The 22905-nt window shown below is 43.6% G+C and overlaps 1 long non-coding RNA gene across 6 annotated transcripts in view; it reads left to right on the top strand.

The window, feature by feature from the left end:
- LOC418209 overlaps positions 1-22905 on the top strand; it is a 110468-nt gene that overhangs the window by 75610 nt on the left and 11953 nt on the right. For 5 of the 6 annotated variants that reach the window (XR_005862146.1, XR_005862147.1, XR_005862149.1 and 2 more), the window contains 3 exons: positions 17796-17926; positions 19948-20078; positions 20421-20528. This is a non-coding gene — a long non-coding RNA (uncharacterized LOC418209). The remainder of the gene's footprint in view (positions 1-17795; positions 17927-19947; positions 20079-20420; positions 20529-22905) is intronic. The other variant, XR_005862150.2, reaches the window with a different exon arrangement.

Genomic DNA, 22905 nt, shown 5'->3' with positions numbered 1-22905 from the left:
CCATTCACAACCTGTCTAGTAAGGCCTGCGATGAACATTACAGAGCAGGCTACTAAAAGCATGGAACCTCTCTGAGTTTATGATGAGTTCGTGATGGAGGTCTGCCTTTCTCCAGAAAGGCAAAAAACAACGAGGAGCAGCAGGAGGAAGGCATACTGATGAACAGGAGGAATTTTCTCAGCTGACAAAGGGTGTCAGCTGCACAGCTCCCAGCAATCACACCGGGCTCAGTACACAAGGCAGCCTCAGAGCTCGTAGCCTATGCAGATGTAGACAAAAACAAACACAAGTGGCATACTCATAACTCTTTTGCCTCACGAAGAATACTTTCATGGTAACACATGTTATCTAACTGTGAAAAGTAAATCTGAATGCAGATGGGTTTTTTTTTTCATATGAAAAGCTGGGCATAAAAGGTGAAGATCACTGCTGTAGTTTTTCTGCCTCTAGTATGTTTGTTTGCCTTTAATTACTGCCATCTAGGCTAAGTTGTTGGAAATATATTAGGAAAAAATTCTCTGAAAGAGTGGTCAGACGCTGGAATGGGCTGCCCAGGGAGGTAATGAGTCACCTTCCCTGGAGGTGTCCAAGGAATGTTTAGACGCTGTACCGACCAACATGGTTTAGTGGGCAGTACTGGTGAGAGATGGATGGTTGGACTGGATGATCTCGGAGGTCTTTTCCAACCTATGATTGGAAATGGAATCACCTATGGTGATTCTATGATGATCCTGAACTGTGCCCCTGAAAAAAAGGAAAGCGTTGGGAGTTATGTCCTGAAGCAGGATGTCTGTGGGCAGCCAGTGGCTGAATTTCGCTTTCCCCCTGAGATTGGGATGGGGCTGGCTCTGCTATGATGGTGAGTGGGGTCTTGTGCCTTTCCTCAGCCTCGGCCCAGCAGGCTGGGGCTCACTCTTAGCCTGATGGTGTAGTCTGACTTTCAGGTTTGCATTTTCAGAAGGGCTGACGCTCGTAACTAATGATGAATTCAGAAGGAGCTGACAGTCACCCAGCAGTGGGAAGCTATCCTGAAACTCCTTGCTTTTTACATTCCTGTTTCCAACCATTGCTCTGATAAAAGCGCACTGTACTGTCAGATTACTGCCGGTTGTGGCAGTGTTTGATAACAGAGGACGTGAACTGAAAGTTTAGATTGGAAACACACAAACAATGGATCTGGAAAGGAAATGAGTCTTACACGCTGCTGCTTGATGCCATGTGTCCCTCATGCCATTGATACGGGTTTGTGTATACTCTGAGATGTCACTGTCTCAACTGAGAGTTTTAGAACTGAAGTTGCCTTCCAGCCTGTACCGACCATCTGAGGACAGCTGTTCTCCAGCAGACAAAGTGATAGACCAACGTTCTAGCAATGAGGCTCTGTTCCTGGCTTTGCCTTGGGTTATTTCAGGCACAGTAATCACATTCTGTGCCTTAGTTTCCTATTCTGTAGAAGGATAATAATAATGTGCTTTCCTTTGATGTCACACCAGAAATGTACGTTAACAATTAAGTTAAATATTCAGGTGATTCTCTGATTCTTTGATCGGTGGTGTTGAAGAGGACTTAGATACGAGAACTAAGCGTGACAAGAAATTCAGTTGTAGCTGCAGCTATGCAGCCTTTCCAGCACTGGGTAATGATGCTGCCTGGCTGCAAGATACCTGGAAGGGCTCCCCAGCAATGCTTTTCTCTGAATCAGATATGGTGCACCAACCATCAGAGGAAACAAACAAACAACAAAGAAAGTGATGCTTTCTGAAATGCTCTGATCAGTGCTAAAGTAATTTTTGTGCTTGCTGTTCCCTTTACCACTAAGGGGCTTTTGGGTGAACTGACTGATGTAGAAGGTCCACACAGCTGTTGTTTCAGCGAATGCAAGCAGAAATTTTCTGCTGGTTTATTAATTTCAAAGGGTTCTATTCAAATTGCCAACTCTTGCATCTAAAATTCCTGCACAATAGTGTCTGTGTTGGAGAGCCAGCTATGCAGGTCTTCCAGGCCCCAGCTCCCTGTGAGAGCAGCAGATGAACCAAGACAAAATGCACGAGTTAGATGCCAGAGTGGATGGCTGGAGGATGACCTGAAGCCTCTTCTGCCACCAGTAGCTGTTTCTTTTTTTTATTTGATAGGAAAATTGAAGCCCTGAAGAATGAAATGAGGAGAAGTCCATGTTCATCACCAAGTTTGGGATAGCCCAGCATCAACCCTCCTACAAGAAGCTGGCAGGGGCTCAGCAGAGCCACAGTCACTGCTGTCTTCTGGTGTATGGCTGAAGTCCTAAATCTCTTTATCTATCTATCTATCTATCTATCTATCTATCTATCTATCTATCTATCTATCAAGGTATTTTTCCTTTAAAATGGAATGAGAATTTGTTTGGCTCCCGGGAAGCAGTTGAGGCCATTTTCTGACAGATGTCAAATGCCAAATCTTTTAGGAGCAACACTTGTAAAAGCATGTTGTGGTTGTTTTATATAAGAGAAATGTATTCATAACAGGTCCTGCTGCTGTGATTGTGATAAAGGTCACAGATAATTGTGTTCATTATTAAGTGCAGCATTGTTAAACCTTTTGTACGAGGACAAAAGTACAAAAAACTTCTGGTTCCCAGCTGGGACCACTTCTCCCTGAAGAGAGGGAATCCAGGATCAAGCAGAGACTGGAATTTTAAAGCTGGTATCACAGATCTCTTCACATGCCCCTGGTAATACAGCAAATAAAAGAAACTGCCTGTTTTTAATCTAACTCTCAGCAAGCCAGTCCAAAAAGTCCCAGATTTATTATCACACCTTGAAAAATGTGCTCTGGCTAATCTCTGTTAATCCACAGGAGAGGTACTTGAAAATAATCACTATATCTGAGTTGCAAGTCTTGAAATAATGGTTCTTTCAGCTTTGATTTCACAGATCAATTGGTAACCAGTGTTAGAGAAATCAAAAAGAAGGAAAACCTGATGTTTTTACTAAGTCCATGTATTATATAAATATCCAGGAGCCATTTTGACTTTAATGTAATGACTGCTTGATCTCTGTGGGTTTGGGCAGTAGATGCTGTAGTGCTTCATGGACCTCCCTCACATTTTCTTTGGAAGGGCCTGGAGAGGTTTAGGACAAACCTCGACTGTGCTACCGTTCTCTATGGACTTAATGGTCAAGTGAGTGCCCTGAGTAAAATCACCATGTTCCCTTACTCAGGCAGCTCTCTTGCAGGACTTCCTTCAAAAGCTTGAGATCGCATTGTTCAACTTTTTGTAGAATCAAGCCCAAGCAATCCAAATATAGAAAAGCTGCGACTTCTGCTGACCTTAGTTTAGCATAGATGCTAATTAGGATCTGAAGGACTGAAGAAAAGGAGTGGATTGATGATACACTTGCTGAATAAAGGGCCAAGAATCCTCACAGCAGTTAAAGCCAAGGCTCCGCAAGTGCAAATTGCCAGCCTGTCCTCTTCTACCATGTTTCAGTCATGAAAAGAACCATCTGTGCCCAGGGCTGTTCAGCCCAAAGCTGCCCATCAGTAACTGCCATTGGCTTGGCTATTGGGTTGAATACTTTTAGGTAAAATCCTGTTTATTTGTGAATGAGAAAGTGCCCAAGACTACTTCTTACCTCCTATTTAACCAGTGGCAACTATGGTTTTGGTCATTTTTATCTAGACAAACTTGAGCCCAGTGACCAGAAGGAAAGAGACCTGTGATTTTCATAAGCAGTTGCAGCTGTGCAGCTTCTTGGTTGGACTGGATGATCTTGGGGGTCTTTTCCAAGAGGACAGAAACAACATTGCTTCAAATAAGTGACTCAGCATGTTACTGTTTGAGATTTGGTTACTCATCTTAGGAATATGCAGATCTTCATCCACTCCTGGTTAGGTAGAGTTGTTTTTACTATAACTTCAGCTGTCTCTGTTATTGGCTCCACTGCTTTTAAGGGTCGCTAGTACACTCTGGGCAACTACAGGCCCATCAGCCTGATCTCAGTGCCAGGAAAGGTTATGGAGCAGATCATCGTGAGGGAGATCATACGGCGTGTGTGGGACAACTGGGGAATCAGGCCCAGACAGCAGCGGTTCATGAAAGGCAGGTCCGGATTGACCAACCTGATCTCTTTCTATGATCGAGTGACCTGCGTGGTGGATGAGGGAACGGCTGTTCACGTAGTCTACCTAGACTTCAGCAAAGCCTTTGACGCTGTCTCCCACAGTATTCTCCTAGAGGAGAATACACTCTGCTGGGTAAAGAACTGGCTGGAGGGCTGGGCCCGGGGAGTGGTGGTGAATGGGATTAAATGCAGCTGGCAATCAATCATGAGTGGTGTTGCCCAGGGGTCTGTATTGGGGCTGGCCCTGTTCAGTATCTGTATCAATGATCTGGACGAGGGGATTGAATGCATCCTCAATAGCAAGTTGCCTGTATGGCTCTGTCCCTGGAGGTGTTCCAGAAATGTTCAGATGTTGTACTGAGGGACGTGGTTTAGTGGGAAATACTGGTCACAGGTGGATGGTTGAACTAGATGGTCTTGGAGGTCTTTTCCAAACTTGGTGATTCTATGATTCTAATACTGAACACGCGGCTAGTAATTTTCTCTCTACCATTCTATATTGTTCTTCTTCTCTATGCCAGACCTGGGACCAGAATCTTACTGGAGTCTGAATGGAGCCTTGTCACCTCAATATCATAATCCTAACTATCATCACTTTAGGTAGCATCAGGAACGGTCAGATTTGAGAATCAAAACAACAGACCTTGCACTGTATTTTGCCCACTGGATGATACTTAGTTCTTTTGGCTTCCTTAAAGGACTAATTCCACTCCTGTGAGGATGTATAAATATCTCTCAGTTGATTTAAATAGTCCCATATAATCAGTTCACCATGTAGGTCATAAAGCTTTCCCTTTTCTCATCAGCACATTGTTTTGTTTCTTTTTCTGCTAAGTTAACCAATGGGTAGTCACTGCTCCTGCTGCTGCTCCTCCTCTCCTCCCCCTGCCCCCCCAATTTTTTTCCTCCCAGAGAAGTGCCTTCACATCTTCAGAGAGAGAAACCATTTAGGGGACCTTTTAGGGTGCATATCCCTAAGTTGCCAGCTCGTATGGCTGAATTTCTTGTAAACTTGGGAAATCATATTTTGACTCCTAAGGAAAGACAGCTTACTGTATCAGCTGTGGCATGGCTGCTATTAGTAGAATTGAATTCCACCAAATCTGCTGGGGATGAGTTAAAGGAGGAAAATCAGATGCTATTTGCCTGAGTAAAGCAGTTAGAACATAAACTTACCTGGTTGGTGGGGCAGTATGCCCAAACAACGGGTAGGCCATACGCTGAACTAACATTCTGTTGGTCCCAAGAGAATATTCAACAAGTAATTGCTCTATTAGAGATACTGGAGCCAAATATCTATAATTTATGACAATCCATCATGATTTGCAGGCATGTGTACTGTTAGAGGAGGGTTTGGAGGGAAAATGATTCCAGTAACTCAGACTTGGTTGAAGTTAGGTGTTGGGTGCCTATGCCCAACCCCCGCCCCCACTCCCCTGGGAATACAGAATTTCTGTAGCCCCAGTTCAGGAATACATATTGGGTATGGATATACTATGGGAACTGATTCTCCAAACTAACGTTGGAGAGTTCAGGTTATGGATTAGAAGTATTAGTGTCTGGGTGACGTAATTGATTTTGGCAAAACTAATTGGGGCACGGAGCAGAAGAGAGATGCTGTATGATTGAGAAGCAGTTGTTGGCCACCTTTTCTGCACTGCAGGTGATAGAACCACTAACACAAACAGCAGAGGTAACAGTAAAACAATTCTGCCCGTTCATGGGTGGGAGAAATAGCTGGCTCGTATTCCTAAGCCACAGGCAGCCCAGACCCAAGCGACAGCACTCTGAATCACCTATCTGGGACAACACAGCTGTTTGTCCTCTTCACCACTGAAGGAACAATTGCAGGAAATACCTGTCCCAGTGACATACCACAGTGATGCACCCCAGGAGGTTTCCATCATTCCACCACACAAGAGTTCTGTACGAGAGAGAAAATACCCAATTCCAGAGGATGCCTGGTACACAGATGGGTCTAGCAGAGGAAATCCAAGTAAATGGCATGCAGTTGCATACCATCCCTCAACTGAGACGATCTGGTTTGAAGAAGGGGATAGACAGAATAGCCAGTGGGCTGAATTATGAGCAGTGTGAATGGTTATAAGCCAAGAGGCAGGTAATTGTGCACTGAACATTTGCACAGACAGCTGGGCAGTCTGCCAAGGGCTGACACTTTGGATTGCACAGCAGGCCACTCAGGACCATCCCATGCCCAAGCAATCTGGAGCTGAGACATGTGGACTGATCTGTGGAATGTGGTTTCTTTGCTTCTTTGTGAGCAGAACAGAAGCCATACACTGTTTTTTCAGGCTGTGGCTTGGTACGCTGCTCTCTACTAGAACGGAAGGAAGGGGAAGGGAGAACAGTGGTATTACAGCTTTCTCAATATCAAAACAAACAGAGGAATGTGAAGAGGAACATAAATCTGCAAACCTTCATTAAGACGTACCTTATATTCATTGACTGTAGTTTGTAATTAGAACATCGTGGCAGACTGACTTTGTAAATGAATGCTTTCAAATGAGTATCTTGGTAAGCAATATTTTAAAAGGTCTAGAATTTTGTAAATAAGAACCTTCAAGCAGGCACCCAGTCCCAAACTCCTGCTATGAATGCATTCACCACCCAGAGGGACCTCCATGAACTTGAAAAGTGGGCCCTCCCTTGTGAACCTAATGAAGTTCAACAAAATGAAGTACAAGGTTTTGCACTTGGGTAGAGGTAATCCCAATCCAATTCTGGGGCCTGTGATGCAGGGAAGATGTGGAGCTTTTGGAGAGAGTCCAGAGGAGAGTTTTGAAGATAATCACAGGGCTGGAGCATATCTCTTAAGAAGAAAGGTTGAGGGAGTTGGGCTTGTTCAATGTGGAAAAGGCAGACCTCATTATGTCTTTCCAATATTTAGAGGAGGTTTTAGAAACAGAGAAGCATTTTAGAAGCATAGGGAGTGATAGGACAAGGGCAATGGTTTTAAACTAAAAGAGGAGAGATTTAGATTAGATGTGAGGAGAATTTTTATTACTGAGAGAGTGGTGAGGTGCTGGAACAGGTTGTCCAGACAAGTTGTAGATGCCTCATCCCTGGAGGTGTTCAATTTGATGAAGGATGAGGCCCTGAGCAAACAGATGCAGTAACTGTTACAGCAGAGGGCAACCCTGCCTGTGGCAGGGGAGTTGGAATATGATGATCTTTGAGGTCCATTGCAAACCAAGCCATTTTATGATACAACAAGGAAAATGCATTACAGTTATATAAACAAAATCACAGGTGTAATGGAAAGAGCTAGGTGGTGTACTCTATTGCAAGGAGAGCCAGACAGTGCCATGTATTCCAAAGAGATCCAGTTGGTGCGGTATACTCCAAAGAGAGCCAGGTGTCTGTGTTGGGGACCTAAAGGCCCCTGACTGAAGAATGATCCTAGGATGGAACAAAGTATTCTGACAGTTTTAAGTGAAGTGGTATTTGTGGCTCTAGCCACAAATATGACTGTGCGTATGTTGAATAAAACCCATAACCCTGTGCTGCTCTAAGTGCATAATTTGCTTGCCTCTGCTCCTGAGACATCCTGTCTCTCAGATCCAGTTGTACCTTGAAACAGCGGCATGGTATATTCCAAAGAGAGCCAGGCGGTGTGGTATATTCCAAAGAGAGCCAGGCAGCTTGGTGTTTTCCAAAAGGAGGCAGGCAGCATGGTATATTTATTTCATAAAAGAGGCAGGTGGTGCAATATATTCCATAAATGAGGCAGGTGGCATAGTATGTTCCATAGAAGAGGCAGGTAGCACAGTACATTCCATAAAAGAGGCAGGTGGCGTGGTATGTTCCATAAAAGAGGCAGGTGGTGTGGTATATTCCATAAAAGAGGCAGGTGGTGTGGTATATTCCAGGAGGAGGAAGACGACACAGTATTTTCCAAAAAAAGACACAGGCAGTGTAGTATATTCCAAATAAGAGGCAGGTGTCTTAGTATATTCCAAAGAAGATGCAGGTGGCGTAGCATATTCCAAAGAAGCTGCAGACAGCATAGTATATTCCAGAGAAGATGCAGGCAGTGTCACAGATTCCAAGAAGAGGCAAGCAGAGCAGTATATTCCAAAAAAAAAAGAGGCAGGCAGTGCAATAGATTGCAAAAAAGAGGCAGGCAGCCTAGTAGGTTCCAAGAGCCAGGTAGCATAGTAGTTTCTAAGAAGAGCCAGGTGTTGTAGTAGATTCCAAGAAGAGGCAGACAGCATAGTAGGTTACAAGGAGAGGCAGGCAGCATAGTAGATTCTCAGAAGAGCCAGGCAGCAGCCCTGTCACGATAGCAAATGTTGCTTGAGCATCTACCATGTCACTGCTGTGTCCCTATATTCTTATAATAGGCAGTATTGTAATAGAGCAGTGCTCAGGGAAGCTGCCCATCAGAGAACCAAACCCTATGGGTTTTCAATAAGCACAAAGAAATAAAATGAGAAGAGGAGGCCATGAAGGTTCTTTTAAGGCCCAAATGCTCAATGTATTACTTATCCACTGGTGAAAACGATACTCTGATACAGGTCTTATAGGGGAGCAAGCTGGTGGGAAGTGTATTGGTTACACCTACATAAAGGAGAAAGAAAGAGACCTTGAGTTCATTTGAACTTACAATCAAACAAAACTTTGGACAGATATTTGGGACTTTCTTCAAAATCATCAACCCAGAGAAGGGATGATGGTAAGATTTGTACCAGCTCTTCAACTGTGCCCTACACTTCTGCAATACATGATGGTGCCTTCCAACTTAACGTTTTACTGGAGGGGTTATGTTGTATATTAAGAAACTACCTGACATTACAAAGATGTGTACCGACTGAGCCCAAGAAGAAACTTGTTTTGCATTGAAACCACTTTCCTACATATGAGGGCACTCAGAGTAGCAGAGGCTGTGCCCAAGTGGCTTGAGGCTGCTCAGCACTACATTGCCCTTTGCTCTCTCTCATCAGGTAGGATGAGGGAGAGAACTGGAAATGAAACAGAAACCGTGGGCTGAGATATTAACTATTTACTACAAACGAAGAGGAAAATGGTGTCAAAAATACAACTACTCACCTACTGATGTACTGCTGATCAAGGCCCAGAACAGCAAAATAGTAACCAGCTGCTCCAACTGCTGTCCAGCAGCTCCAACTGCTATCCAGCTGCACAACTGCTATCCAGCTGTGCCAACTGCTATCCAGCAGCTCCAACTGCTATCCAGCTGTGCCAACTGCTAACCAGCAGCTCCAACTGCTATCCAGCTGCGCCAACTGCTAACCTGCAGTGCCAACTGCTAACCAGCAGCCCCAACTGCTCTCCAGCAGCTCCAACTGCTAACTAGCAGCACAAACTGCTATCCAGCAGTTCCAACTGTTCTCCAGCAGTCCCAACTGCTATCCAGCAGCTCTGACTGCTATCCAGCATTACCAACTGCTATCCAGCAGCTCCAACTGCTATCCAGCAGCCCTAACTGGTAACCAGCTGTCCCAGATGCTATCCAGCAGCTCCACCTGCTAACCAGCACCTCCAACTGCTATCCAGCCTTGCCAGCTGCTAATCAGCAGCTCCGACTCCTGACCAGCAGTGCTGACTGCCAACCAACTGCCTGCTGCCCATCATGGCATCTGCGTGAATGGCCCTGGCCCATTGGTGGTGGCCCTGGCCATTGGTGGCACTGCTCTGGCTCGGCCCTAGCCCTGCCCCCACTGCTGCCCTTCTTGTCAGTGGCTCCACCCCACTCAGTTGTGTGGTGTTAGCACCTCTTCAGCTCAATGCAGGACTCTCCCTGCCCCTCAGCCTGTCTTGGGCTTTAGCACAGCTTGCCTCAGCAGTGCTCCTCAGGCGTGGGCTGAAGGCAGATTGGGCTGGCAGTATAAAAAACATTCTTTTAGCACCCTGTGAGGGAATTATCTCTAGATCTGTGTCTGTGACAGGGGACACAGGCCCGGGGAAGAAAAAAAAAAAAAGAAAAAAGAAAGAAAAGAGGGGGAAAAGAAGTGTTAATGGTTTACAATCCCGTCCCATCTTGCCTGGCCCTGTGACTAATTAGGCAGGGGACTTGTGGGTCCGTGCCCCGGGAAAGGGGGAAGGGTAGGGAGATAGTAGATGGGTCTAAAAACGGCAACGATCTGAGGAGGAACATTAATTTACTAAATATGATCTCAGAATGCAAGATAATACAATACAACGCAATACAATTTGAATTGAGACCAACAAACCAAACAAAATGAGAGTGTCCAAAACTGAGGCCTTACTCTACCACTGCAGGCAAAAGCAGCCAGAGACCATCTTCTCCTCTGCAGCGAGCAGAGAGAGAGACTTGTGGCCTGCCAGGAGCTTCACCTTTCTTCTCTGGGTGTGAAGTCCTCTGGTGAACGCTGCTCCTCCCCTCCCCTACAAGAACTGAATACCCCAAAAAAGGCAGTCCACAGAACCAGACCTGAACTCTTTAACTCCCACTGCTTTACATGATGTTATGCTGTGGAATACTGATAGCAAAAAAAATCACAAAACCATGACACACCCGTCTGCTACTGTTTGTCTTCACCTGTGGAACTATGCCTCTGCTGGGTGTTAGGTGGTAATTCAGCCTGTTTACGAGGCCATCAGGCATGCCTGAGCCATGTGGGGGGCAAGGAATGCAGCGCCTCTCGGCCTGAGGAGCTCTATCCCTCAGCTCTGCTCTGCAGAGTGTTTGCTCTGTGCCAGTGGTCAGCAGTGTCGCTGCTCTCAGCCTTTCTCCACATCCATAAGCTTTCTGATCATTTTCCTACACATGAGGACACTCAGAGGAGCAGAGGTTGAGTGCCAGTGGGCTCTGTGGTGTGGTGTAACCCAGCAGCCACTCAAGCCCACACCATCCTTTGATCAGACTGCTGAAGTGGGATGAGGGGGAGAATTGGAAATGAAACTGAACAGGTGGGAAGAAATAAAAAATATCTGCAAAGACGGAAGACAAAAAAGGAAACCAAAACACAGTAATAACACTACGTAGAGCCACAGTGCAATTACTCAACACTTTCCAGCAACACACAGCAATAAACAGTGCACATTTCTTCACAACCTAATCCAGCCTTTCCTACCTGAATTTACCCCCCACCCAGAACAGTGATGAATCATAGGCTTTTTAAAATTACTTATTAATTATAAAAAGTAGCCAGTGCATCTTTACAAGCTGCGTCACAATGGCAAGGGATGCAGCAGCAGCCGCCATGTCACTGCCATGTGGCAGTGAGAAGAGGTGCGATGGCGGCAGCCATGTGGCTGCAGTGTCACTATTGTTCCATGGTAGGCACCATTGCTCTAAGACAGGAGAGCTCAGGGCAGCTGCTTGTCAAAGAACCAAACCCTCTAGATGCCTCTTGCCAGTGTTTATGTTTCCTCAGACACTGAGGAAAAATAAAGGCAGAAGCAAAGGAAATGAAGGGCCTATTTTGGCCCAATGCACAGCCTCTATTACTTACCCAGTGGTGAAAATCATACTCTGATATGGCTCTTAAAGGGGAAGGAGGTGGGAAGGAAACGCACTGGTTCCATCTACATGAAGGGGAAAGAGAGACCTTGAATTCACTTGGAATTAAAAATGGACAAAAACATTGGATAAATTGTTGGGACTTTCTTCAAAATCCTCACTCCAGAGAAGGGATGATGGTAAATTTTGTATTAGCTCTTCACTCATGCCCTGTGCTTCTGCTATATACTATGGTGCCTTCCAATTTAAGGTTTTCCTCAAAGGGTAATTCTAATGCTGTAAGCATCAGAGAGCTGCTAGAGGTTCTGCAGAGATACATCAGAAGCTTTTGATGTTCATAGACAAAGAACTATATGGATCCTGGGGTCTTCTAATTACCTTGAGTAAATAACTGGACCCCCTCAGAACAGTCAGCACTTGACTCTGGATGCCCTTCCTATGGATGTGGGCAACTCAGTACGTAGTGACCAGAGTGAAATAGAGAACCAGAAGTGTGGGATGTGTGTCCTCAAATGCCCCCAAAAATGATTTTCCTTCATATCGTTGTGTTTCTACAAAAATGTTTGATTATGTGTTTCAATCAAGCCCATTATTCTGGACTCAGTAGACATGGAATACGTCTTGCTCAGGTCAGTGCAGAAATGAGAGAAATTGCTCAAATACAGTGCAGAGATCACCTCCAGGATCTCATGGAGAACACTGCTGGTGTTTTTTCATGTTTTCACTACAGCTGTCCTGAAACTTTTGATATCCACACATGGAAACCAGATTCTGAGTTTCCATGCCGCACATAACGTCTTTGAGTTAACCCATTTGGAAGGAAAAAGTCTTTATTTTATTTCCCAAAATATATAGTTCTGATAGTGATGGGAGAAGGGAGAATGGCTTTAAACTAAAAGAGGGGGAACTTAGGCAAGATGTTAGGAAGAGGTTGTTTGCTCAGAGACTGGCAAGGCACTGGCATAGACAGCTCAGAGAAGTTGTGAATACCCTGTCCCTGGAGGTGTTCAAGTCTAGGTTGGATGGGGCCCTGGGCAGCTTGATCTGGTGGGTGGCAGCCCTGCCTGCTGCAGGGGTTGCAGTTTTATGATCTTTAGGGTCCCTTCCAACCTAAGCCTTTCTGTGATTCTATGAAATATACACAGTAAACTTAATTGAATTTCTGTTTACAGGGAAAAAAAAAAACCTTTGCATCCCTGTTCCCTCATGAGAGTCACCAGTGCCAGAGTCCAAACTCTCCCACCCACTGCCACTTCTCCCTGGGCAGACCACTAACACTGCACAATGACAGGAGCAGTTTGTGCAGGCAGGCTTGGTGCTAGTCATCAAGGCCCGACTCTGTGCCAGGTGAGCTCTTGAGATTATCTGTTCCATAACCTTCCCTGGCACCGAGGTGAGAATAGAGAAAGAGACCGAGGTAGGTCTGCAGTTACCAGGGTCATCTTTCTGGCCCTTTTTGAAGATGAACATCATATTTGCCAATTTCCAGTCCACTGGGAAATCTCCCATTAACCAGGAATGTTGAAGGATGATGGAGAGTGGCTTGGCAACCACATCTGCCATCTCCCTCAGCACTCTAGGGTGCAATCCATCTGTCCCCATGGACTTGTGAATGTCCAGCTTTTGAAGCAGGTCCAAAACCATTTCCTCATGGAGTATGCAGGGCCAGTTCTTTTCCCCATTCCTGTCTTCAGGTGTGAGGAGTTGCGTTGCTCAGGGAATAACTAGTCTTTCTATTAAAGACTGAGGCTAAAAAGGCATTAAGTACCTCAGCCTTATTCTGATCCTTGGTCACTGTGTTCCCCTCTGCGTCCAACAAGGGATGGAGATTCTCCCTAGCCCTCCTCTTGCTGTTAATGTATTTATAGAAATATATATTGTTGTCCTTCACCTTACTGGCCAAGTTTAGTTCTAGTTGGTCTTTGGCCTGTCTAATTTTTCTCCCTGCACAGCTTCCCTGCATATTTGTGATCCTCTAAGTTGTGTGTCCCCTCTTCCAAAGACCATAAACTTCCCTTTTGTTCCTGAGTTCCAGCCAGTGGTCTCTGTTCGGCCAGGCCAGCGTCCTTCCCCATCAGCTTGTCTTCCACGTCTTGGGGATGATCAGCTCCTGCACCTTTAAAATAACTTCCTTAAAGTATTCCCAGCCTTTCTTTGCTCCCATGTCCTCAGAACTACCATCCAAGGGACTCTCTCACCCATTGTCCAAAAGAGACCAAAGTCTGCCCTCCAGAGTCCTAGGTGGCTGTTCTGCTGACTCCCCTCCTTGCTTTAGCCAGGATCAAAAAAATCTATCATTTTGTGGTCATTTTGCCCCAGATGGCCTCCAACCTTTGCATTCCCCACAAGACCTTCTCTGTTCACCATCTGTGTCAGGAAGTTATCTCACACACACTCTAAGAACCCCCAGGACTGTTCCCTTTCTGCTGCATTGTATTTCCAGCAGACGTCTGGGAAGTTGAAGTCCTCCACAAGAACAAGAGTAGAGACTGCTGGACCTCATCCAACTGTCTTTAAAGTATCTTATCCACCTCTTCATCCTGGTTGGGTGGCCTGTAGCAGACTCCCACAATACTTTCAGTCTTATTGGCCTTCCCTTGATTGTAACCCATAGGCTCTCAACCCTATCATCACCATCATTAATTTCCAAACTGTAGTGGAAATGCTAAGTCACAGCCTGAACCAGTGATCAAGCACCTGGTGGGAAGGCAGGGCCAACCCAGGGGAGCTCAGGTGCATGCAATGTACCTGAGTGACTGGAAGGCATGGAGTCAGGATCCACCCCTTTCCAGACCTCATTTAAGGGTTGGCAGTGGAGGTGAGGGTATGTCTTGTTGGAGATCTCTGTGTATGTGGCATCTCCCAAAGGTAAGCAGCTCTTTTTTTCTTCATTTCTGCATGTGTGGCTGCTGCACTTGAGCTTGTTCTCATTTGTTGTAGCCAAAGACTTTGCCACCCTGCTTTTATTGTGGTGCTTTTTATCTCATTATAGCATTGTATAGGCATTCATATTTTTTTCCTTAAAATAGAGGACCCCATCACTGCCTTTCCTGCCTTGCCTGTCTCTTTTGAAAAGTTGGCAGCCATCCATCACAGCACTCCAGCTGTTTGAGTCATCCCACTGTGTTTCCATGGTGGTGACTATATCATAGTTTTCTGATCACACAGTGACCTCCAACTCCTCCTATTTGTTACCTATGCTGCATGTATTAGAGTAAATGCACCTCAGCTGGGCTGCTTTTTGGGTGCAAGCAGCCCTCATACCCTCTTGACCATACTCAGGTTTATGTTTATGGAAACATCCTCACACCAATCCTTGTGTTCTGCCTGCAAAATGGTATGTCATCCTCCTCCTTCACCAAGACACAAGACTGTGAGATCTTGCTAGCACATTCCTCTCCCATGAGCACTGGCGTGTTACATTCAGGCTCCTTTCTAATGACCCTGGTTTCACTCTCATCAAACCATTCTGTGATTCTGTCTGAACACCAGTTTGCAGCCAGAATGCTTGAGATGTGACTCTGAAGAACACTTCAGGATGCAAGAGAAATCCAGCTTGTGTCCTCAGTGTTGCTTCAAGTTGTGAGCCTGTGTGTGGTGGGCTTGGATAGGGACAACCCAATTGCATGGGGGACATGCTTTAGTCACAGGGTACTGTAGGCACACACAGAACGGCTCCCAGGAGAAGCACTGGGTGACAAAGGGAATTTGCTGACAGATGGGGATCTGCCCACAGTCCTCTCTGCTGCACTCCTGTCACATCCTTGCAGATGGAGACCAGCAGTCTTGCTGCAGGCTACGTTTGGTTTCCATTTTCAAAAATTTTTCCTTGCAACCATTAGGGCCAAAACCTCTTTCAGTAGAGCAAGCAGCGTGAAACAAAACAAAAACACCTCTGAGACTGTAGCTCAGTTGTGTCCCAGGGCTGCAGGCACAGAGGCAGATTTATCCGCAGAGTGTGGGAACTTGGGGGGCAGAACTCAAGGCAAGGAGGTCTGCCACACATTAAACATATCTGGTTTTCAGTAGGCTTTCACATGCAGCCTGCATGCCTTCAATTCTTTCTCAGATCTTTGCAAAACATAATTCAGTTCTATTTACTTGCAGAGCATTTGTGGTTCTTTTCAGTTCTGAATTATGAAGTTATTCCTCTTAATGATGCCTGGAAAGCTAATAATATCCAAGATCTCAGATTAAAAATTAAATATAACGTTATTTTTGTCTAATAAATATTGATGTATAGTACATACGAGTGCAGGATTTTTCCAGAAAGAAATAGAGGAAGATATGTAGGCATCATTCTTATTTTATTACAAGGTAAAAGTTAGAGGAGCTTTAGGCAAGATTTATGTGTGCAAATAGACATTGTTTCTGATGGTGGTGCAGTGATGATTTTCAAATATGATGGAATGGTGATTTTTCTTGGTAATATGTCACTATTGCTTTTCTTCTTAGTTTTCCGTTCCTTGCTTGAAAACTTTTAATGGGCAAGTTTGTAAATAACATGAACAATTGGGATCCAGAGCAGTACGTGTAGCTGCAGTCTTGTGTAGGTCCTGACCCAAAAAAGTTTCCTTACTCATTAAGGACTCTTCAGCTTCTTCACAAATGCTTTCTAATATTGGAGATTTAAGGAAATCAATATTGTTAACTTTGCACTTATTTTCCTCTGCAAACACACTTCTAGTCACTATTATATTTACGTATGAATAGTTATTTTCCTAATGCCGTAATACAACAAAGTATTTTGACTGCTTTAAGGGACCAATGTGTTCCAACCCAGGATCACAGGGTGGTATGTTTTGGGGACCCTGAAGGCCCCTGACTGAAGAATGATCCTGGGATGGAACAAAGTATTCCATCAGTTTTGTAGAGAGAGCTGACCTGGTTAGTTTACGTTGTTTTCCAAGGACTTGCTTTGCAGGCAGGTGTTATCTTCCACCCACTCCAGGAACCTCCAGGACTGTTCTCCTTCTGCTGCATTATAATTCCAGGAGATGTCTGGGAGGTTGAAGTCCCCCATGAGAACAAGGGTAGAGACCGTGAGACCTCACCCAACTGTCTGTAGAAACCAGGTTCTAAATTTCCATGCTACAAATAATGTGTTTGAATTAAACCATGCAGCAGGAAGAAGTCTCTGCTTTATTTGGCAAAACATATAGCTCTGAACTGATTTTAAATAAACATCTGAAGTATTCGGTCAATGCTGTTAATGAAATTAGTGATTTAGAGCATTTTTCTCTCAGATACTTAATTTTGCTTTTCAAAATGAGTTTATTATATGATCATATTCTGGAAGTGCAAAGACTCAGTCAGAACTGCAGAGATTACTGTCACAGAGAGTACAGTTTGACAGTATTTAAGTGTTTAATTTCTCATATGCTTGTTGTGTTATTTCTAGCTCCTGGCACTCGTCTGTAATAACCAAACATCCTTCTGGTATTCTGGGGGCTGATAATAGCAGCAGCCTGTAATATTCCAGTACCAGAGTGCACTTGGTGGCATGATGTTTTGAGAAGCCTGCCTCACCTCTGCGTGTGTAACTGTGGATGTATCCACTCTTAAGTTATTCATTCCTCATTGTATTTTAGTATCTATTAATTGTTGAACAATCTGCTTGGCTTCCGAGTACCCCCCTTTTCTTCTCAGACTGACAGATGGGGGGGAAATGCTGTTGTTGCTATAGGGAGAGTCTGAGCCAAGCTCTGTGTATTTCGGATTTGTCATGCATTCTGCTCAGAAGCACATCGCTCTTGTTGATGCCATTTTTGTTGTTGAAGGATTTCGCTTTGAATCGAAATGCTCAGCTGTGAACGCTGCAAGCAGTTTAAAAATAGCCATGGAGCATATTGTTAAGAGAGTGCTTGGAAGCCTTAGCCAAAACCAACCATTCTTGTGAATATGAATGTTTCCCTGTTGCTGAGGAATGCTAATTAAGCTTTCAGTGCAGACAGGAAACATATTTAGCACACATTTTCAGTGAAAAGGAGCTGATTCCTGTGACCTTCCCTCAGCAAGCAGAGGGAGCCTGTTAGTATTCAACTTTTCCCCCTGGTTCTCATGTTTATTTGCCCCAGAAATAGAGAATCAAATGAAATGAGATACACTTGTATCATGATGCATCCATTCTCTTGACTTTCCCAAGGACTTTTGTAGTCTGCAGGAACGCCTGTGTGATTTCCAGTAAACAGTGAGAAATGTTTGCAGATTCATCTCTTTTCTCTTAGGACTCTTTGACATATTACGGACAGCACCGGAAAACATTGGTCTTTAATAAATAATGTACAAACACATGGACACACTTCTTGAGCAGCAAGAGGTCAAACAAGATATTACAGTGATATCCCATGGTGCGAAAGTAAGTCAACTGCTTTCTCCAGTGGATGAATTGACCAGTGTGGATCCATGAATTGTTCCTATCGTTACGAAGACACAAAAGAAAATGTCTCAGCTTGCTCTCTGCAATGTGATTCACTCTGGCTGATAGCCATAGCCAGATTCTCCACCGGTCTGTGCCTTGTTTGTATTTGTGTGCCCTCTGCCAGCTTCAGTACCTCCGTAGCCTTTAAGACCTCAAAACAACTTTTCAGTTTCTCCCTGGGTACAGATGAAATTAATCTGGAATTCAAAGGTTCAGTGGTGCTGTGGAAGAGAACAGTCCATCAAAGGAGACTATTCTGTTAATAGGAAGCATCGCAGTATCCTGCAAGTATCATTTGTTAGGTACCAAATGTTCTACTGTCATTTTACCAGAAATACAGGAATTCTGGTTTCCTCTTTACTGCTTTCTCAGCCATGATATCTTAGGATTGATAGTGTCTCCCTGCCTGCTAGACAGGATGCTGGTCTGTCAGAATTGTTTCCTTTTCTATTTGTTTGCTACATAGGAAACATGGATGTAATATGCATTATATGTATTTGTGCAGCTTTGATCCAGGGCAAAAACAAATTTTGTTCTAGCCTAAAATTTTGGAGGAAGGAAAAGCTTGGACAAACCAAAGACATAAAAAGTAACTCCCTGTGATCAAATATGGAAAACACGAAAGGTATTAGAGATTATTGGCAAGGTCTTTGAATAATATACGCGAGCAGTTCTTATGTCTTTCAACTCAGTGTTACATTATGAATACCTCAGTGATGCTGGAACAATCAAGGATTTGTACTTGATTTTGTTGAGAGAGAGATAAGAGGGTGGGCTTTTGAGAGACTTTTCTTAAGAGTGTAAGAAACCAAAATGCTCCTGTCACTTTTGATAGCGGTGACCACAGGTGATGGTGGGGGTGTCCTGCCAGCAGCCTCAGGAAGGTGGTAGAACTAACCTGTTTGGTGTTGATTAGCATCACTTACCAGATGAAACAACATCACTATCCTGAGAAGTGCTAACACATTTGGCACTCTCAAACCCTGGGCTGCCACTGAGAGAAAAATCTGGAGAGCTTTTGAGATGTGAGCATTTTTAAGCACACAAGTCCCCTGGAAATATCAACAGAGCTGTCTGAATGAAAGGGGTGTTTATTGCCCTTTGCTTCTCTTGCAAACTGATTGTTATGGGAAATCTGTGTTTGCAAGTGTCAAGCTGACCTGTGAAAAAGCAGTTCTCTTCTGGATAATTCTGGCAGAACAACCTGACCTTCCAGAAACTGAGTGGCCCTTTATTTTCTTGTCACCCTCATGAGCATACATTCTGTGGCTGAGTCGTATGATGGAGTAATGGAGTCCAGAGATTCACTTCTGAAAACTGCTGTCATATAATAGCAATACCAGCACTTATGAAATCTCCAGGTGAACTAGCTTAAGGGTGGTGTTCATGACGGTAGAAGTGTAGAGTCATTTAAAAGCTGATTCTATGGTAAAAGTATGTCTGGGGCTGAGAGGAGGTTTGAACACAGCTCAAGGAACTGACAGAAATTTAGGGCCAAAGAGTAAAAAGGCTTCTTCCCTGCCTGCCAGGAATTTATGGCGAGCTGCAGAAAGTGACAAAGACTTGATGATTTTTCCAGTGAGACTTGTGGAGATGCTATTACTCAGATAGTCTGAGAGCATCGACTGGAAGGAAAAGGGACAGGGAGGAGGAAAATGATGTGATCCATGTTCAGAGGCTGCTAAAGCTTTTGAAAAGTACACGTTATGGGTAGCCAGTGCAACTCTCCAATTTTTGCTCACCAATGCTTGCTGAAATGCAATTCAACCAGAAGACTTGCAAGAGAAAGAACGATCCTTTAAAGCAAAGGTATCTTAGAGACAGCTAGTGACCTTGCATGGGACTGTAGGTTTTTGCCTGGGTGACTTTTATATAAAAAGGCTCCTCCATAAAGTCAGAGAAAACAAAGGCTTTTTATTGTTAGATGTTTGATTCCTAAATTGACTTTCTTTTTAAAGTAGATATGTGGAAATAATGACTGTTGTCATCAACAAGCACTCTGTATGCAGGAACGTGGCAGAGGAAAAACCCTTCAGTTCCCAGCTCCATGAGTGGAGAAGGCAGAAGAAGGCGTACTCAGTCAACAGCGGTGAGTACAGTTGCCACAATTCCATTTTAAATACAAATGAATGACAAAAAACAAAGGAAAGATCTATAGTTTAAAAAACAAACATCACAAATAATCCACAATGAATAGAAGAACTTATCTATTTTGTTGGAAATACTTTTAATTTTCTTTCTGTGAGTAATACCAGTGACAAACACAAAGTAACTGGGTTGAGGTATTGCAACTTGATCGCAGCTGCGCACATCTAAGTCTGGAGAAGTTTGTCTCCATCTTACATCTGCTTAAAGTTGGAATCTATTTGCATTGTTCTATCTAGGGGAAAAAAAGGAAGGATTGAGTGTGTGTTAATACTTACCTTTTCAGCTGTTTGCAGACCCTATTGCTTCCACTACCACACCTGAAGACCTAGGATCCTGAGTCTGAAATGAAGCCCTCTTCTGTAGATGTGTAGCCCCTCAGGTTTGAGTTGTTGTGAGTTTCTTTCTCAAACGTCTTGATATTTAATGCCAGTTGCTTGATTCATTGTGATGCAGAGTATTTTCTCTTTATTTTTGTTGTCATTGGAAAAATCTGGGAAGAAAACTCACTAACTCTGATGTTAGAAAGTGGCATTCCTTTATTCTTTCAATATGTACTGGGCAACTTAAATCAAGTGCATGCACACACAGTTCAGGCTCTGCATTTAAACAGGTAAGACATACATATGCAATATATTAGCATACATTTTCATTCTTTTCCAAGAACTCATTAATATATGCTAACATCCCTCTGAGCATGTGTGGTCATGTCTATGGTGGTCATACTACCACCTCCTTCCTCCCCTTTATTTCTCCTTCAGCTTCATCATGGTGTACTTTGGCTGACCTTTTAGCTGTTTTTCTCCAGTTTGGCAAATTTCCATGGCCTGTTATGCCATAACATGCAACTTTCTATCTTGGTGCAGTATAACTCAAAATTTATGTGAAACCCAAGAAAAAGGCCTTGCAGATGGTGGATGCCAAGATAAACATAGCTTATTGTGACTTGAGTGCTTCAGTGAAGAAGGGATCATTCGGAAAAACAAGACTGCACATACCAAGCAAAGCTAAACTGAAAAACTTTAGAACTATCACATATTAATTCCTTTTTGCTAAACTAATATATTGGCCTTTAAGCTAATGTATTGATCCCTATTGCTAAGCCAACCTATATCAGTGCTACAAAATATCAATAGATTTGCAGATATTGGAAACATCTTGGGAAATGTTAAATACTATTCAGATTTCCCATCTCTACCTCTTACATTCTTTTAAAAAAGCTCTAAGAATTAATAGATTTTGTCCATCGCACTATAGTCAGCTTATTAGTATAGCCATCATTACTGAATTATGCTGTATGTATTAATATTACTCACAATAGTTAATGTTCTCCAAAGTGCTGTATGCATTTAGAGTGATGTGTAAATAAGAGTAGTAAGAATAGCCAGCCTATATATGTCAGATAGAAATAGAGATGTAAAGAAACTGCATGATTGTTTCTTGTACCTATCTGCTCATGGTGGACACGAAGAGGGGCTCATTTCCCAGGTATAAATATATCGCTGCTTCAGTTATCTCTTATGTAAAATGACAGTAATAATATATCTCCTACGGGTGCTGTAAGTCAGCAATGTTTGTGAAAAGGCTTTTCTATCTTGATGTGAGAGACACTTTAGAAGTGCAGTGAATTAATGTTTTTTCTCAAATGCTTTTTGACTGAGTCCTACAGGGTCATGGTTTTGTGGCTTGTTATCAGTATTCCACATCATAACATCATGTGGTGCACTGGAAGTTAAAGAGTTAATGCTGCAGTTTGTTGATAGTTCTGGGTACTTGGTCCCAGAAGAGAAGGATGAACTATGGCTCCCAGAAGACTTCATTATTCTGTTTCCGTTTTCTGTTCAGAGGGAAAGATAAAACTGACTGGGAGTCATGAGACCACCCTCTCTTTCTGCTTCTCTTTGCTGTGCATCCTCCCTGGCTGTCTCACCTACAACATTAGAGTAAGGACTTCAGTTTTGGACACTCACTCTCTTATTTATTTGATTTATTAGCCTCCATTCCAATTGTATTGTGTTGTGTTATATTACATCCCGCTTGATCTTTAGTAAATTAGTTTTCTCTGTTAGCTCATTGCAGCCATCTTTCTCCTCTGGGCCCATCTCCCTGCCTTCCCCCTACTCCCCCTTCATTTATCTCCAGGGCATGGGTCCATGGTACCTCTGCCCCATTAATCACAGTACTAGGCTGAACCAGACTGGAACCTTGACACTCAGTTCCTGGGAAATTTACTAGATTGAAATGCCTTGACCATCCAAGAAACCACAACCAAGTGACTTGCTTTCTAATCTCTAGGTTTGCTACATGGTGCAATGTGACTGCAATAGCCAAAGACAACTATGATAGTTGAGATCTTTATGGAGTGGAAGCCCTTAGTTTGGGTTTGATGCTGGTTCACACTCTGAACTATTCATAGCTCAGAAGACAGCTCATCCTGGGACATGCAATGCTCTCAACTAACTGCAGTGACTAACTCTGTACACACAGTTCTGCCAGAGCAAATGAGAAGAAGGACATCATTGCTTTGGTTTCAGCAGAAGAAACTGAAGAGAATTTAATACTTCACATGATAGTATGTAGAAACTTCGGCTTGACCCTATCTTAGCTGACTTGTAGCTACTCATCAAAGCCTGGTATTACAGCTATACTGCAGAACTGTAAGGATATATCCTTACCTATTGGCTGAGTCAAGCTTTCATGCAGATACCTCTATCAAAACTTCCCACTCACAAACAAAATATTGTTACTTGATAGAGTTAAGTAGGCCAAGT

The sequence above is a fragment of the Gallus gallus genome, chromosome 1 (assembly GCF_016699485.2).
Source record: "Gallus gallus isolate bGalGal1 chromosome 1, bGalGal1.mat.broiler.GRCg7b, whole genome shotgun sequence".
Taxonomy (NCBI): Eukaryota; Metazoa; Chordata; class Aves; order Galliformes; family Phasianidae; genus Gallus; species Gallus gallus.
This window is presented reverse-complemented; position numbering and strand designations above follow the sequence as displayed.